The following is a 14,263-nucleotide window of genomic DNA, read 5'->3' as shown; positions in this document are numbered from 1 at the left end:
ATCTGCTTCAGGAGGGGCCCTGCGGCACCGGGAGGGAGTCAGACCTGCCACCAGAGGGATGGATCCGCAGAAGCACAGTGTTGGGTGTTTGCGCAGTGCAAGCAATTTCCCTGACAGGAACTGGTTCCCTTTGGGATTTTGGCTGGGGGATGGGCGAGGGAGATGGAGCTGGCAAGTGCCTTTTTCCCCGCCAAGCTGAGCTCTGTTGTCTGAGGCTCAACAACTCTCCCTCCCGTTGTCCTCCAGCCCTCCCGCTCTCCAAGGAGAGCTGTTAACTTATAACCTTCCAGATTTTAAGTCCCTCTTGCTGTCAGAACACACTCCGTCTGGCCCCTCTGCTTTTGGAAGCCAGACTTAGGGGCTCTGCTTTGCCGGCGGGCTGCCCCTCCACCCCGGCTCCCTCCCACCAGTCCGTGTAGTGCACACCATGTCTCTGCCCTTCCTACCCTCTTCCGTGGGCCTCTTGTCTATGCTTGGCTCCAGAGAATCCGTTCTGCTAGTCTTCTGGTGGTTTTCTGAGTTATTTAGGCAGGTGTGGGTGGAATCTAAGTGATCCACAGGACATGGTGAGCCCAGCGTCCTCCTAACCTGCCATCTTCCACCTCGTCGATTCCATTCTTTTTTATTACTGAATAATATTCCATTATATATACATACCACCTCTTTATCCATTCATCAGTCGATGAACATTTGGACTCTTTCTGTAATTTGACTATTGTTGATAATGCTGCTATAAACATCAGGTTGCATGTTTCACTTCAAAGTAGTATTTTTGTATTCTTTGGGTAAATAACTAGTAGTGCAATTGCTGGATCATAGGGTACTTCTATTTTTAACTTTTTGAGGAATCTCCATACTGTTTTCCACAGTGGTTGCACCAGTTTGCATTCCCACCAACAGTGCAAGAGGGTTACCCTTTCTCTGCATTCTCACCAACTTCTGTTGTTTCTTGTGTTGTTAATTTTAGCCATTCTGACTGGTGTGAGATGATATCTCATTGTAGTTTTGATTTTTATTTCCATGATAATGAGTGATTTTGAGAATCTTTTCGTATGTGTGTGGGCCATCAGTATGTCTTCTTTGGAGAAATTTTGTTCACGTCTTTCACACATTTTTAAATTGGATTATTTGTTTTTGGTGTGTTGAATTTTCTACATTCTTTATATATTTTGGATACTAGCCCTTTATCAGATATACCATTTGCAAATATCTTGTCCCATTCTGTAGGTTGCCTTTTAGTTTTGCTGATTGTTTCCTTCACTGTGAAGAATTTTTTTTTATCTTTATGAAGTACCAATAGTTTATTTTTGCTTTTATTTCCCTTACCCCAGGAGACATACCTAGTAAGAAGTTGCTACAACTGATTTCATTTTTTTTAAATTTTTTAAAATTTATTTTTGAGACAGAGAGAGACAGAACATGAGCAGGGGAGGGGCAGAGAGAAAGGGAGACACAGAATCTGAAGCAGGCTCCAGGCTCTGAGCTGTCAGCACATAGCCCAATGTGGGGCTTGAACTCACAGAGTGTGAGATCATGACCTGAGCTGGTCAGATGCTCAACCAACTGAGCCACTCAGGCACCCCGCTACAACTGATTTCAAAGAGGTTACTGCTTGTGTTCTCCTCTACAGTTGTAATGGTTTCCTATCTCACATTTAGGTCTTTCATTCATTTTGAGTTTCTTTTTGTGTATAGTGTAAAAAAGTGGTCCAGTTTCATTCTTTTGCATGATGCTGTCTAGTTTTCCCAACATCCTTTGTTGAAGAAACTCTTTCCATTGGATATTATTTCCTGCTTTCCTGAAGCTTAATTAATGATATAGTTGTGTGTTCATTTCTGGGATTTCTATTCTGTTTTATTAACCTATGTGTCTATTTTTGTGCCAATACTATATTGTTTTCATCATTACAGCTTTGTAATATAACTTGAAGTCTGGAATTGTGATGCCTCCAGCTTTGCTTTTCTTTTTCAAGGTTATTTTGGCTATTCTTGTTTTTTTGTGGTTCCATACAAATTTTTGGATTGTTCGTTCTTGCTCTGTGGAAAATGCTGTTGGTATTTCGACAGAGATTGCATTAAATGTGTAGACTGCTTTGGGTAATATAGACATTTTAACAATATTTTAAATTTTGTTTAATGTTTATTTATTTTTGAGAGACAGAGAGAGAGACAGAGTGCAAGCCAGGGATGGGCAGAAAGGGAGACAGAATCTAAAGCAGCCTCCAGGCTCTGAGCTGTCAGCACAGAGCCCGATGTGGGGCTTGAACTCACGAGCGGTGAGATCATGACCTGAGCCAAAGTCAGACGCTTAACCGACTGAGCCACCCAGGCGCCCCTTAACAATATTTTAACAATAGACATCCATGAGCATGGAATATCTTTCCATTTCTTTGTGAATCTTCAATTTCTTTCATCAGTGTTTTGTAGTTTTCAGATATAGGTCTTTCACCTCTTTGGTTAGATTTATTCCTAATTATCTTAGGGTTTTTGATGCATGTGGAAATGGTATTGATTCCTTGATTTCTCTTTCTGCTGCTTCATTATTGGTGTACAGAAATGCAACAGATTTCTGTACGTTAATTTTGTATCCTGGCACTTCACTGAATTCATGTATCAGTTCTAGCAATTGTTGATGGAGTCTTTGGGTTTTCTATATAGAGTATCATGTCAATTGCAAATGGTGAAATTTTGACTTCTTCCCTGTCATATTGGATGCCTTTTATTTCTTTTTTGTTGTCTGAGTGTTGTAGCTAGGACTTCAGGTATTATGATAAATAACAGTGGTGGGAGTGGACACCTCTGTCTTGTTCCTGAATGTAGAGGAAAGGCTCTCATTTATTGCCCATGGAGGATGATATTAGCTGTGAGTTTTTCGTGTATGGTCTTTATTGTGTTGAGTTATGTTCCCTCTAACCATACTTTGTTAGAGCGTTTTGATCATGAATGGAATTGTACTTCAGTTAAATGTTTCTTTTTCCAGCATTTATTGAAAGGATAATATGGTTCCTATCATTGCCTTATTGATGTGGTGTGCCACATTGATTGATTTGTGAATATTCAACCATACTTGCAGCCCAGGAATAAATCCCACTTGATCGTGGAGAATGATTCCTTTCATGTACTGTTTGGTTTGTTTTCCTAGTATTCTATTTAGAATTTTTGCATCCATGTCATCAGAGATATTGGCCTGTAGTTCCTTTTTTTTTTTAGTGGAGTCTTTGGTTTTGGTATCAGGGATAATACTGGCCTCATAGAATGAATTTGGAAGTTTTCTTCCTCTTCTGTTTTTTTTGAAATAGTTTGAGAAGGATACATATTAACTCTTATTTAAATGTTTGGTATAGGGGTGCCTAGGTGGCTCAGTCAGTTCAGCAGCCGACTTCAGCTCAGGTCATAATCTCACAGTTCATGAGTTCAAGCCCCGCATCAGGCTCTGTACTGACAGTTCAGAGCCTGAAGCCTGCTTCAGATTCTGTGTCTCCCTCTTTGTGCCCTTCCCCTGCTCAGACACTCTCTCTCTCTCTCTCCAAAAAATGAATAAATAAACATTGAATGTTTAGTATAATCCACATATGAAGCCATCTGGCCCTTTTATTGGAAGATTTTTTTTATCACTGATTCAACTTCGTTGTTGTTTATCAATCTGTTCAAGTTTTCTATTTCATCTTGTTTCAGTTTTCATAGTTTATAAATTTCTAAAAGTTCATCCATTTCTTCCAGGTTGTCTAGTTTGTTGGCATAAAGTATTTTATAAAGTTCTCATAACTGTTTTGATTTCTGTAGTGTTGGTTGTTATTTCTCTATTCTCATTTGTGATTTTATTTATTTGGGTCCTTTATTTTTTCTTTTTGATATGTCTGGCTAGGTATTTATCAATTTCATCAATTTTTTTCAAGGAACCATCTCCTGGTTTCATTTGTCTGTTCTATTGTTTTTTAGTTTTTGTATCATTTTATTTCTGCTCTAATCTTTATTATTTCCCTTCTTCTCCTTTCAGACTTCTTTGTTGTTCTTCTTCTAGCTCCTTAGGTGTAAGCGTGGGTTGTGTAATTGGGATTTTTCTTGCTTTTTGGAAATAGGCCTTTGTTGCTATATTCCTCCCTCTGATGACTGCTTTTGCTGCATCCCCAAGATTTTTGACCATTGTGTTTTTATTTTCATGTTTCCATGTATTTTTAAAATTTCTTCCTTTATTTACTGGCTTACCCATTCACTGTTTAGTAGAATGTTGTGTAACCTCCATAATTTGTGGTCTTTCCATTTTTTTCTTGTGGTTTATCAAGTTTCATAGCATTGTGGTCAGAAAATATGCATGGTATGATCTCAGTCTCTGTACTTGTTGAGGCCTGTTTGGTGACCTTGTATGTGATCTATTCTGAGAATGTCCCATGTGCACTTGAAAAAAATGTGTATTCTGTTTTAGGATGGAATGTTCTGAATATATCTGTTAAGTTCATCTGGTTCAGTGCGTCATTCAAAGCCACTGTTTCTTGTTGATTTTCTGCTTATATGATCTGTCCATTGATGTAAGTGGGAAGTTACACTCCCCTACTATTACTGTATTATTATCAATGAGTTACTTTATGTTTATTATTATTTTATATATTTGGGTGTTTCTAGTTGAGTGCATAAAAATTTGCAATTCTTAGATCTTCTTGGATTGTCCCTTTTATTATCATATAGTGCCCTTCATCTTGTTACAGTTTTTGTTTTAAAGTCTAGTTTGTCTGATATAAGTATTGCTACTCTGGCTTTCTTTTGATGTCCATTTCCATGATAAATATTTCTCCATCCCCTCACTTTCAATCCGCAGGTGTCTTTATGTATAAAATGAATCTCCTGTAGGCAACAGATAGATGGCTCTCATTTTTTTTTAATCCATTCTGACACCCTGTGTCTTTTGATTGAAGTGTTTAGTCCATTTACAATCAGAGTAATTATTGATATATATGTATTTAGTGCTATCTTAGTACTTGTTTTGTGTTGTTTCTGAACCTTTCTCTACTCCTTTCTAGTTTTCGTCACTTTTGGTCTTTATTTCTCACTCAAAGAGTTCCCTTTAAAATTTCTTGCAGGGCTGGTTTAGTGGTCACAAACGCTTTTAGTTTTTGTCTGGGAAACTCCATATCTCTCCTTCTATTCTGAATGATAGCCTTGCTGGATAGAGTATTCTTGGCTGAGATTTTTCTCTTTCAGCACTTTGTCTATATCTTGCCACTCTCTTTTGACCTGAAATGTTTCTGTTAAGAAATCTGCAGCTAGCTTCATGGATCTTCCCTTGTAAGTTAGGGACATTTTTTTGCCAGCCTTTCATTTTTATAGATGAAAAAATGTGGGCTCAAGAGAGGTAATTTACCTATAGTCACACAGTAATGTTCACCATTGTATCTCCAGTAACTAGCACAATGTAGACTCTTAATAAGTATTTGCTGTATGCATATCTAAATAAAGGAATAAGAGAATGATAAATCTTAGAGAAACAAGGACTTCTCATCCTGAGTCATACATTTTCTCACTTTTGCATGGCCTCCTCATATTTTGTAGAACAAGGGTAAGTGTTCTTCTATTATAGCACTAAATAATTAGATTATTCATAATAAATAACTTTTTGGCAATTTGAAGCTCATCCTCCTCTGTTATCTGAATGAAGATACGGAGTATACCCCACTACTTTCTTTTGAGTATGTGTGTGTGTGTTACTTGTTTTCTTTTTTTTAATTTTAGTTTTTACTTTTAAAAATTTACATCCAAATTAGTTAGCATATAGTGAAACAATGAATTCAGGAGTAGATTCCTTAATGCCCCTTACCCATTTAGCCCATAGCCCCTCCCACAACCCTTCCAGCAGCCCTCAGTTTGTTCTCCATATTTACGAGTCTCTTCTGTTTTGTCCCCCTCCCTATTTTTATATTATTTTTGTTCTCCTTCCCTTATGTTCATCTGTTTTGTCTCTTAAAGTCCTCATATGAGTGAAGTCATGTGATTTTTGTCTTTCTCTGACTGACTAATTTCACTTAGCATAATACCCTCCAGTTCCATCCACGTAGTTGCAAATGGCAAGATCTCATTCTTTTTAATTGCCGAGTAATACTCCATTGTATATATATACCACTTCTTCTTTATCCATTCATCCATTGATGGACATTTAAGCTCTTACCATACTTTGGCTATTGTTGATAGTGCTACTATGGACATGGGGGTGCATGTGTCCCTTGGAAACAACATACCTGTATCCCTTGGATAAATACCTAGTAGTGCAATTGCTGGGTCGTAGGGTAGTTCTATTTTTAGTTTTTTTAGGAACCTCCATATTGTTTTCCAGAGTGGCTGCACCAGCTTGCATTCCCGCCAACAGTGCAAAAGAGATCCTCTTTCTCCACATCCTCACCAACATCTCTTGTTGCCTGACTTGTTGATGTTAGCCATTCTGACAGGTGTGAGGTGGTATCTCATTGTGGTTTTGATTTGTATTTCCCTGATGATGAGTGAAGTTGAGCATTTTTTCATGTGTCGGTTGGCCATCTGGATGTCTTCTTTGGAGAAGTGTGTATTCATGTCTTTTGCCCATTTCTTCACTGGATTATTTGGTTTTGGGTGTTGAGTTTGATAAGTTATTTATAGATTTTGGATACTAACCTTTTATCTGGTATTTCATTTGCAAATATCTTCTCCCATTCTGTCGGTTGCCTTTTAGTTTTGCTGATTGTCTCCTTTGCTGTGCAGAAGCTTTTTATTTTGATGAGGTCCCAATAGTTCATTTTTGCTTTTGTTTCCCTTGCCTCCAGAGACGTGTTGAGTAAGAAGTTGCTGTGACCAAGATCAAAGAGGCTTTTGCCTGCTTTCTCCTTGAGTATTTTGATGGCTTACTGTCTTACATTGAGGTCTTTCATCCATTTTGAGTTTATTTTTGCATATGGTGTAAGAAAGTGGTCCAGGTTCATTCTTCGTCATGTCGCTGTCCACTTTTCCCAGCACCACTTGCTGCAGAGACTGTCTTTATTCCATTGGCTGTTCTTTCCTGCTTTGTCAAAGATTAGTTGGCCATACGTTTGTGGGTCCATTTCTGGGTTCTCTATTCTGTTCCACTGATCTGAGTGTCTGTTCTTGTGCCAGTGCCATAATGCCTTGATGATTACAACTTTGTAGTATAGCTTGAAGTCCGGGATTGTGATGCCTCCTGCTTTGATTTTCTTTTTCAAGATTGCTTTGGCTATTCGGAGTCTTTTCTGGTTCCATACAAATTACTGGGAATTCAGTCTGCAGACCCTGCCAAGTCTGTCTATACTTAAGATTCCATTTCCAGTAAATTCCAATGCAATGTCTTTAAGATATTTCCAGTGACTAAGATTTGAAGTGAACAAAAATGTAATAAATGAATCATAGTTAGCAGTACTGAATAGAGAAGATTTTACTTAACATTTTCTACGTATAATCTTGGGAAGGAGAGGAGTTTAAACTAGGGGAGATTAGAGTGGGGATTAGAAAACCTACATTACAGTCCTGTTTCTACTATTTGTTGTTGAGGGACTTTGGAAATATGACTTTATTGCATACTCTGGATAATGTCTATCTCTCTGTACCTGAAGGAATGACATAAGAGGGTGAAACTATATGTGAAAATATATTGAATTCCTTAATATAAAAAGTTGAATGTCACAGCTAGCCTTAAGAATAAAGCTGTCTTGAATGGCTAAATTTAACAACTCACGAAACAACAGATGTTGGCAAGCATGCAGAGATAGGGGAACCCTCTTAGACTGTTGGTTGAAATGGAAACTGGTACAGCCACTCTGGAAAACAGTATGGAAATTTCTCAAAAAGTTAAAAGTAAAACTACCTTCTGACCCAGCAATTGCACTACTAGGTGTTTTTAAGTTTTTTAAAATATTTATTTATTCTTGAGAAAGAGACAGAGTGCAAGCAGGGGAGGGGCAGAGAGAGAGGAAGACACAGAATCCAAAGCAGTCTTTAGGCTCTGAGCTGTCAGCACAGAGCCCAACGTTGGGCCGAACACGTGAACTGCGAGATCACGACCTGAGCAGAAGTCAGATGCTCAATCAGCTGAGCCACCCAGGCGCCCCTGCACTACTAGGTATTTATCCAAAAGATACAAAAATACTGATTCAAAGGGACACATACACCCCAATGTTTATAACATCACAATCAACAATAGCCAATAATGTATATATATTACACACACACACACACACACACACAATGGAATAATACTTTGCCATCAAAAACAATGAATTCTTGCCATTTGCAACAATGTGGATGGAACTAGAGTCTATTATGCTAACACCTAAGTCAAAGAAAGTCAAATATCACATGATTTCACTCATGTGGAATTTAAGAAACAAAACAGATGAACATAGGGGGAAGGAAGGAAAAATAAAATAAGATAAAAACACAGAGGGAGGCAAACCATAAGAGAGTCTTAAATATAGAAAACAAACAGAGTTGCTGGAGGGAAGGTGGGTGGGGGGATGGGCCCAATGGTAATGTCCGTTAAGGAGGGCACTTGTGATGAGCACTGGGTGTTAAATGTAAGTGATGAATCACTAAATTCTACTCCTGAAACCAATACTACACTATATGTTAACTAACTTGAATTTAAATAACATCTTGGAAGAAAAAAAGAATAAAGTGGTCTTTTATTTTCCAACCCAACATACCCCATTTATACTCATTCACATATTTTGAGAACTGTTAAAATAAACAAAGTGAACACCTGAAACTGATATGGCACTATATGTTAAGTAGCTGGAATTTAAATAAAAACTTAGCAAGAATAAATAAATAATGTGTAACATTTAAGACATGTTACAATCCATGGATTCTAACAATAAAGTCAGGTGGTCCAATAAAAAAAAACATGGATTTTTTTTTATTACCTCTGCTAAGGCACCAGTTATCCTTCTAGTTACTCAAGCTTGTACTCATTGTGATTTTTTTCCCTTATCTATGTCATACTAGACTGTAAGCTCCTAAATAGCAGTGACCAAATTGTCCACTTTTGTATCTCCCACAGCATCTATTAAGGCCCTTGCATAAGGTTTAGTAAATGTGTATTAAATGAAAATAGATTCTTAGTGTAACATTGGTGGTAGAGCTTCTCACCTTTTAATTCTTGTAGTAGCCTTTGAGTTCACCTTCAGTGAACAAATAAAGCTCTGAACAAATTTTTCTATTCCTGTAATTCTCTCTCTCTCCAGCTTGTTCTCCCTATTACTCAGTCATCAGACTTTGACTCTTAAATATAGAGAACAACTGAGGGTTGCTGGAGGGGTTGTGGGTGGGGAATGGGCTAAATGGGCAAGGGGCTTTAAGGAAGACACTTGTTGGGATGAGCATTGACTGTTATATGTAGGGATGAATCATCACTGGATTCTACTCCTGAAATCATTATTGCACTATATACTAACTAACTTGGATGTAAATTTTAAAAAAATAAATAAGAAAAAAATAAGAAAAAGAAGTCATCAGACTTTTATTATCATAGATTGAATTAAGAATGTGCACTAAAATGATATTTGGCCTTTGTAGGGAAAAATTATTATTAAGAAGTGAGCCGAAGTTTTAGACATGTGTCTTAGGAAGATAATTCCAATAATATTGGGGGATGGTGGTAAAATGCACTGGTAAGGAGATGAAAGCACTTCTTGAGTTTCCCTTGAAACTTTTATCTTACATTTGTAAACAGTGAGACCACTTTGGAGACTAACATGGCACTTTAGGGAAAAATGATGGGGAACTGAACTAGGGAAGTGGCAGTGGGGTTGGGGAGAAGTGGGGAAACTCAAGAGAGATTCTGGAGCTAGAATAACCAGGACTTAGTGGCATTTTAGATGTAGGAAGTGAAGGAGAGAAGAGTATCAAGGATTCTGACCTTGAGCAGGTGAATGGTCCAGTTATTCACTGAGATGGATAACTCAAGAGGAGGAGCTAGTTTAGGGTGGTGAAGGAAAAAAGATGAATTCCCTTTCAAACATGTTATAACTGTGCTTATGGAAAACATCCAAGGAGGTAGTACCATTTACCTGCTTGTACAAAATACTCATTTTAAACTATCACAGGCTTATGACTATCTAATCTTCAACTTTAAAATGTTGTAAACTTTCTAAGTTTTCTTGTGTCTTCCAGTGTCTTACTGTCCATAGAATCAGGAAGATGCTTTTCATATGTTACCCCAAATTACTCTGATGTATTTTAAACCTATTCCCTACCTACTGTTGCTAGAATCCAAGAACAGATGCTCTGTCATCCTCCTTATAGTCTCTTTTCACATTTTCAAAGAAATCCAAATACATGCATACACGAAATCCTGTCCATCCCTCTGTAAAACATCCATGATCATTCTGTTAGGAAATTATTTCTTCATCTCTGAAATTTCATAGTCATGTGTACCATTAACATGACACTAAACCACTGTTACTTTTATATTTCTATAATTCTTTTTTGTATACGTCTTATCTCCCCTAATAAACTGTAGCCTCTTTGAAGGCAGAAGTATGTATCCCCCATAGCATCTGCCATATTTGTGAAAGTTCATTGATCTATAAGATAGCATAGCACAATGCTTTACACATAGTAGGTGCTCAAAAAACACTTGTCTAATGAATGATACCCCAACTTCAACCTTCATTTGGTAAAATCAGCCCCATAGAACCTATTTCCTACATGGTATATTCTCACTGCACTCCTTGTTGTCATTAAGCACATTATGACATGGTCATATAAGACCCAGATATTAGATTTTACCCAGCAGACTTTATCAGCAGACATTTAAGCCCTCTTGGTTACAGTTTTTAAATCCAAGAGTGGTGTGTAAATGTCTAATTCAGGTTTCTAAGAGAGTAGAACTTAAATTTTCTCATGAAACTACCCTACTCACAAATGTGCAAGGTGATGGATGTGATGATTGACTAGATGATGGTGGGGATCCTTTCACAGCGTGTGTGTGTGTGTGTGTGTGTGTGTATGTGTGTGTGTGTTTGTGTGTATAATGACAGTATATATTTTAAATATATTAGAATTTTATTTATCAATTGTACCTCATTAAATCTGACAAAAACAAAGGCATTTAAGATAATTAAATAAAGTATAAGGGCACCTAGGTGGCTCAGTTGGTTAAGTGTCCAACTCCTAGTTTCAGCTCAGGTCATGATCTCACAGGTTCATGAGTTTGAGTCCTGCATTAGGCTCTGCTGACAGTGCAGAGTCTCCTTGGGATTATCTCTCCCTGTCTCTCTGCCCCTCCTCCCTCCCCTGTTCACACCATTTCTGTTTCTCTCAAATATAAATAAATAAACTTTAAAAAGAGCACATAATGTCTTTTCCTAATCAAAACACTTTTCTGGCCTCCCCTTTCATCACTCAGGCAAAACACAGAAGCATTTACAAGTTCTGAATATTGTGAACTGGCTGCCTATCAAAGCACTACATTGTGGATAGTTCAATTCACTCTTCTTATTCTCTGCAACTACCCACCCATTAGCTAACAAGTCAAAGCTACAAGCTCCAGTACTCAATTCCCCTACTTCTTTGTCTTGACTGAGAAATGATAGTTCAGTTAGTTATCCATGCCATTCTTTTTGTTTTTTGACTCTGCTCAGAAGTCCCTGTTGATACCTACTAAAAGATTTGAAGTAGGTCTTCAAATAAAGAGAAGGGGCAGGGAGTGGTGAAGTGGGATGTATACACCTGGGCCATGGATTTTCTCTCTTAGAAAAAGCAATCTGGGTTTCTGCAGTCTTCACAAATATGTGCATCAAACCAAAAAACTAACCAGTTTTATTTCCTTTACAGTGACCAGCCTTATCTAAACCAGCAGGTCCTTCTAATGAGAGGATCAAAGTTTGAGATCTCTGCATAATTTTAGTCTTTGAAATAAATTATTTTATTTTATTTTATTTATTTTGTTTAAATTCAGTTAGTTAAGATATAGTGTAGTAGTGGTTTCAGGAGTAGAATTTAGAATTTAGTGATTCATCACTTACATATAACACCCAGTGCCTTCCTTAATGTCCATTACCCAAGGGGCCCATCTCCCCACCCTCTTTCCCTCCAGCAACCCTTAGTTTGTTCTCTGTATTTTATATTATCTTATGGTTTGCCTCTTTCTATGATTTATCTTATTGTATTTTTCCTTCCCTTCACCTATGTTCATCTGTTGTGTTTCTTGAATTCCACATCTGAGTGAAATCATCTGATATTTGACTTTCTCTGAAAGACTTAGGTTGCTTAACATAATAAACTCTAGTTCCATCCATGTTGTTGCAAATGGCAAGAATTTATTATTTTAGATGGCTGAATAATATTCCATTGTACATATGTATATATGTACATATATTACATAGGTACATACACTATATATATACATATATTACATATGTACATGCAATATATATATATATATATATACATATATATATATAAGCCACTTCTTTTTCTTTTAAAGGGATGACATTTATTCATTTTCCAAATGTTACACTAAAACCACGTGGAAATGAATGGTTTTAGCAGTTAGAAAAAAAGTACAAATCTGGGGTTTGGAGGGGGAAAAGAAGACAACAGAAGTTGTTTCACATTACAGACCTCCCTGCCACACCCCAAAGCCTAATACTTGCTTACCAAGTCAACAAAGAGACACAGTTGATTCACAAGCTGGAGGTTTGAATTTCAGTAAGACATTTATAAAAACCTAGACAGGGGCAGTGTCCTCCCCAGCCCAGGTGCCACTAGGCACAGGACAAGAGACTAAAAACTCAATGGGGGTGGAGGGGGATGCTGGACCCTCAGGGTTTGGGAGTGTAGGTACTCCACATCTGGCTCAGGGATTTGGGGAAAAGAGTACACAAAACCTACTTGGAAAAGAATTGGGGAAGAAAACCAGCAATTGCCTTCTGTAGGGGTGGGGACAGGAGAGGTAAGGCCAGGGACAGGAGCATTTCACATCACTAACTTAACTTGGGAAACTGCAAGGGACCATCTTCAACTGACCTTAAGAGAAAGCCCAAATGGAGGATGGGAGAATCCACAGGAGGGAAAAGGAGAGGGAACGTGGATGGGAGGGGGCAACAGCCCCTTCCTTTCTTGGCAGAGGAAGGCAACCAGGGCACCAGGTCCAGGCAGTGACCTCACAAGGACAGCACAATTTTTGCAGCTTAGAGCTCACCTACCTTTCCTCACCCAGCTGCTCATTCTGCTCACTGGTGGGTGTAGGGCCACTATCCGGCCCCACGGGAGTGGATGGTTCTGTAGACCCTGCCTCTTTTTCTGTGTCTCCTCCTTTGGAGGCAACACCAGCCTCTGCCCCTTTGGCCTGGGGCTCCTGGCCCTTTCCTGAGCTGTGCCTTCCTTGCCACAGGCACTGATCTCCCCCTGCTTCTGCTCTTCCTCTTTGGGTGAGGAGTCATGTATCACCCCCACCCTCGTTCCCATTTCTCTTGAAGGACAGACAACTCAGTTTGAAAGGCTTCTTGAAAGAGAATTTCTTCTTCTTCTTGGGGGTCTCCTTGGTGGGGGCATCCCCCTTGACCTCAATGCCCTGGCTAGGGGGTACTGGCTCAATGGGATCGCCAGTGGCCCCTGGCTGCCTCCTCTGTTCCGTTCATGGAGGGCGATTCCCCTTCGACCTTGGGGGATAAGTTTCCATTGCTTTTCACGTGGCCATTCTCCTGTCACTTTACCTTAGCAGGGGAGGTGCCAGCTGCCTCCTTGGTGGTCACCTTGCCCCAGGGAGCCTTGGAACTCTGGCTTCCCATGATGGGGGTCTACTGGGGTCGCCCGGAGCCTCCCCCCCTTCCCCTTGTGCTGCAGCGGATAGTTCAGCCGGGTTGGCCTGGCTGGCAAAGGGGTGACGCTTGCACCTGAGGGGGAGGAGTATGGGGGTGAACAGAGCTTCACCCCCCTTTCCATCTCAGGACCCGCTAGCTGTGCCCACCGACCTGTGCCAGAATCTATACCACATCTACTTTATCCATTCATCATTGATGGACATTTGGGCTTGTTGCATAATTTGGCTATTGGTGATAGCACTGCTATTAACAATGGGGTGTTGTTTTTTGTGTTTTTTTGTATCGTTTGGATAAATACCTAGTAATGCAATTGCTGGGTCATAGGGTAGTCCCATTTTCCATTTTTTGAGGAACCTCCATACTGTTTTCCAGAGTGGCTACACCAGTTTGTATTCCCACCAATAGTGTAAGAGGGGTCCCCTTTCTCCACATCCTTGCCAACATCTGTTGTTTGCTGAGTTGTTA

At 39.1% G+C, this 14,263-nt stretch overlaps 1 pseudogene; it reads right to left on the bottom strand.

Moving 5' to 3' along the window:
• Positions 1 to 13,176: 13,176 nt before the first annotated feature.
• On the bottom strand, positions 13,177 to 13,765 carry LOC125931326 (MARCKS-related protein-like; annotated as a pseudogene).
• Positions 13,766 to 14,263: the final 498 nt, after the last annotated feature.

The sequence above is a fragment of the Panthera uncia genome, chromosome X, assembly GCF_023721935.1.
Source record: "Panthera uncia isolate 11264 chromosome X, Puncia_PCG_1.0, whole genome shotgun sequence".
Classification (NCBI taxonomy): Eukaryota; Metazoa; Chordata; class Mammalia; order Carnivora; family Felidae; genus Panthera; species Panthera uncia.
Note: the sequence above shows the minus strand (reverse complement) of the source record. Positions and strands in the feature narration are given on the sequence as shown.